This window comes from Manis pentadactyla, chromosome 7 (assembly GCF_030020395.1).
Source record: "Manis pentadactyla isolate mManPen7 chromosome 7, mManPen7.hap1, whole genome shotgun sequence".
NCBI lineage: Eukaryota > Metazoa > Chordata > Mammalia > Pholidota > Manidae > Manis > Manis pentadactyla.
Window position 1 is genome coordinate 26,217,370 of NC_080025.1, and position 5,023 is coordinate 26,222,392.

The following is a 5,023-nucleotide window of genomic DNA, read 5'->3' on the forward strand; positions in this document are numbered from 1 at the left end:
GCCATGCCTAGTTTCTTCCCTTCACTCTGTGATCTCAACTTACACTTTTCATGGAACAAAACACTTGGTCTCTAATGATCTGTGTGCTAAATGGATTTTGTTTTTGCAGGAAGCTCCACAGACCCAAATCCCTCCCGTATGTCTGTAAAGCACCTTAATTTGCATTCATTAGGCCTCTACAGACAAAGGTGTTGCCAGCCATGTCCAGAAGGATAAGCCTTTGGTTGGGGGTGAGGGTGGGTCATAAAGCTACTGTGAAGATAGAACAAAAATGAAAAGCTCTTTTCCCTGTGAGGTTGGTTGAAAAGCGCATTTCTTCAAAAGTTCTAGATTCTGCAGTCAAACAGAGGTCCATGCAAAACCGGCATGGTTAGAATTCTGCGCTGTCATTTGTCTGTGGCGAGTTTTTAATTCCATCTTTTCAATGATATATTCCAGGACTAACGCGAATACCGTAGCAGGCATTGCACCTGGGACCTCATCATGTCCTAACCAGGAAGCCCCCAAGATCACTAGCGCTTCGTCTCATGCTGTTTCTTCCTGTGACATGTGAACCAGGACAGAGTGGGACATCCTGAGGACTTGGGACACACAGCAAGTGATGACTTTCTCTTCTCTCAAGTTTTAGGGTTTCAACAGGTTTATAAGGCACTTAAGTTTTAGAAACTGTGGCCAGTAGTTGTGGAATGTTGGTGTTAATGGCGTTTTTATGGATCCTTGAGTTTAGTGGGTGAAGAAAAGACAATGACTCTGGACTGGCTGGTGACACTGGCCAATCCAGGGCTCATGGTGGGGTGGTATCTTGTCCTCACTTTTAGGAATCCATGCAAGAAAAGACAGAGTAAGTGTTGCTGCCATTTTTACAACTACAGAAATCTGGGACCACAGGAGGCATCTTGGAAATCAAAGGAGAGGGAAAGTAAACCTTTTCTACTGATTTTGAAGTATATTCAAAGCTTTCTTTTAAGAGCTGTGAATGAAATTTTTTCTAAACACTATTCTCTCGCACACAAACAAAAGCAAAGCCTTATTAGACCTAATTTATGCATAAAATTAGTATTCCTAAGGATTTTTATTTTGGAGAAACTATAAGAAAGTAATCTAAATATGAAACATGACAGTTGAGAAGAACTGTTTGTAGTAAATAATTGTTTTCATTTGGACTGATTTTTCAGTAAATCCAGAGTAAACTAGGATGAGGCTGGAAGTTAGAGGAAGGACTGGGGATTAGAGTTCGGATTTGCTGAGTAAGTTTACGGTCAGTGTTAGTCGTCGGACTGCAGGTGAAAGTGGGAGCTCACTTAGGGTGGAGGCTAGAGTCGGCTTCAGGGCTCGGACCAGGTGCGGGCGGACTTGGGCTGTGTTTAAACTGGGTCCCCAGGGAGCTGTGAGTGACAGTATCAGGGAGATGCTGTGTTTGGGGTCAATGTCGCTGCTGAAGCCGTTTGGGGCCAGCGTTGAAATGGAAGTTCTAAAGCTGACTGGGATTCTGGGGCTCTTCCCCCTACATTCTGCTAGATACGGCTTTAGACGGCGCACATCCCCAAGTAAGTGGTCAGACCTGCTCATTCGGCATCCCAGCTGCATGTGTGCAGGCCGCCCACAGCCCGCTGGTGACAGTTCCCCACAGCAGGTTGTGTGGCCCGAGCCCCGCCGCTGGGGAGCGAGTGGGCGAGCTTGCTGTGTCCACCGGGCGGAGCACCGGGCTGAGCACCAGGCCCCGCATTCCGACCCCAGCCCCCCTAACGTGGGACGAGCCCTGCCGTACGCGGGGGAGCGGTGCTTGGGCGACCAGGAAGGGGACACGCCACCCGCGAGCTGTTAATCCCCACTCATACTTGATTGTGGATGGTTTTTAAATTAAAAGGAAGATCATTTGTAAAATACTCTTTGTATATATGTATTATATGACTTAAAGGTCCAATATTTTATTTTGTACAGTATGCAATAAAGACATGGGACATATATTTTTTCTTATTAACAAAATTTCTTATTCAGTTGCTCTACCTTTGTATTTAAAGTTGCTGTTTTTCATTTGCTGTCGTACTTTCTCTTATTCAAATGGCATTCCCGTGTTCTGTATTTAACTACTGTTTCTATAATGCAAGAGTTAACATTTCTCTCATGATCCTTAAGTCATTCAGAAATAAATGTACGTTGATTATTCACAGCATCCTTATACAGGCCGGTGGCTTCCTCCTGTTGCGTTTGGGTGTTGTCGTGGTGACTGCCTCCTGTACGTCCAGGACCCGCCCTGGTGGGTTCAGTTGCCCCGGACTGACCTTTGGGGTGCGGGTTACAATATTCAGAGCAGACCACACAGACTCACCCTAACTCCTTTAGCCCAGTCATTCACATCATGCGAATCACAGTTAAAGGAATGTCAAGGGCAGAAGGGGTGGAAAGGAGTCTGATGGGACAGCCTGGAGTAGGGGTAGAAGTGGTGGTAGTCGGAGAGCAGGTGGTGCCAGTGCCTGTCATCTGGGGCCATGGTGAGGAGTTTGGGGCTGATGTGGGACGTCTGCTCCAAGTGGCTTGTAGCTGCAGTGGGTGAGAAACCCTTTACTCCCCAGTCGTTTGTAGCGTGCTTCAGGATTAGCACTGGGTCCTCAGACACTCGTGCATGTGGCTGGAATCGAGACGTCCTTTCGTCTGCCACGGGCCTTGGGGTTGCCAGGGTCCCTTGATAACAAAATACCAGTCATTTTTTAGTAACTTCTGAGATGTGTTACCCTCTTGAGGCTGAGCCGCATAGGAGATCCGCCACCCAACCCCAGGCATCTCAACAGTGTATCTCTTTCCTTTCATCATGTCTGTCTACCTTTACTTACATTTCATTTCTTCTCTTTTTTTCCCACTCAGAAATTCTTCTAGGCAACCCTGTCTATTTTCTTGGTGGTTTGAAATACTCTGTAATCCTCAGGAGCCACACAGGACACCGTGAAGTCGGGACTGTCAGTGTGAGCCCTCCTGCCGGGCTTGGGTCCCCCCATGTGTGGTGTGATGGAGACACACCCACAGGCTCTTCCACATCAGCCAGGAAAGGGGTGAAAAAAATCATCCTAAGAAAATGCAAGAAGAGATTATCCCCAAGCATTTCTGTGTCAGAAACAAAGGAAAGAGGTTTACAAGAAGCCTTAATTCTGAAGAGCAGAGAGAAAGGGCAAATTTCACGAGGGCAGACCTGAACCCACAGCCCTGCTGGCTTCCCAGGGAGTGTGGTATAGCTGCTCAGTTTGGGACAGTCCCCCTTCCTGAGCTATGCCAGCATTTCACAGCCCTTCCCTGGACTGGGAGCCTTCCCCACAGTAGAACTTGCCAGTCTTTTTTCTGGCCCCCAGCTTCTAACATATTGTTGGGTGTGAAGAACGACCTCAAAAAGTTTAAATAAACTGATGGATGGTGAGGGAGTCGAAAGATAAACCTAACGAACCAGCAGAAAAGGTCAAACTATTTTGTATACTTTTGAGATTGAGATAATCTAAGGCATACGGAAGAGCTGACAGAAATGGTGCAGAGCTCCCCTAACTCCTTCCTCGGATGCTAACAGCTCACAGACCCCGACGTGAAGGGCAGAGCCAAGAACCTGGCATCGCGTTAATGCTGTGAACGGACCTACGGGCCTTGACCAGGACTTTTCAGTCCCCCACCGTTGCCGGTGCCCCTGTGCCCATTTGGATCCAGGACCCCGCACGCATAGGTGCCTAGTCTCCCGTCTTCTCTGGCCTGTGATGCCTCCTCAGCCTCCCTTCATGGCCACGACACTGGGATTTCATAAGTGGTGCCTCCGCTTGGGGCTATCTGATGTTTTTTCCTGCTTAGAGTGAGGTTCTGCATTGCTGCCCCTCTCGGTGCAGACGGGCGGACAGGATGTCCGCATGTCCTGGGACTGGGGATGTTTACCATTATCCTGAGTGAAGGTGGTTTCTGCTGGGATTCTTCTCTATAAAGTGACCATTTTTCTCTTTGTAATTCATTAATATTTATTTTAGAGGTAATCTTGAGACTGTGCGATATTCTGCTCCTGAAGTTTTGTCCCCTGAGCTCAGCAGCCACTATGGATTTTTGTACCTCCAGCAAGTCTGATGATGGCCCAGTGGTGACCGTCTCTTTTTTTCCTTCTACTTTTACTAATTGGAATCCTTCTACAAAGGAGAGTTGTTTGTTCTCCCCCATTATTTGTGCATTCATTTATTTATATCAATATGGACTCGACAGGATATGTATTCTTTGATAGGTTAAAATCCAACACTATCATTATTTTGTTGTTACAATCATTTCAGCTTTGGCCATTGTGAGATGTTTTAGGTTGACTGCATTATATACTAACTGATGAATGCATGCACATGCACATACACACACACTCACACATCTATTTTTATTTCTGTGTCTCTAAATTCATACTGAAACCTCAAATGCCAATCTGGCACCATTGGGTCATTATTATAGTCTACACTTTTTAAAATGTATAATGTCTTTCTCCGACAGTGAGAAGCCTGGCTCTGGATTATCCACAGTACATTTTCTTGGTTTGATCTTCGTATACACAGTTTCAGAATTGCTGACACATACCTTGAGAGAGAAAAAACATTGGCCAACAAGAGTGGAATGTTTGCAGAGAATCTGTAGCCTTAGGGTGTCCTCTCTTGCTACTGCCTCCAGCGTGGCTGCGACCCACCTATAGTGAGTCTTACCAGTTTGTCACAGTCTGCCCTCCTTCCTGGGTCTTCCCCAGACCCTGGGAGGTGGTTTTGTGAATCTCTTTGTGGTTTACGGTTCTAAGAGTTTTGACAAATTCAGAGAGTCATTCGTCTACCACCGCAGTTTCTTACGTGACATTCTTGGCAATACTGATCCTTTCTCTGTCTGTATTTTACCTTTTCCAGAATCTCATAGAGGTGGGATCATACAGTATGTGGCTTTCGGTGTCTAGCTTCTGTCCCTTACCAGAGCACACCTAAGATTCCTGCATGAGGCTCCTTTAAAAAAAGAAATAGATTTAATTAAGATTGTTATTTTAATA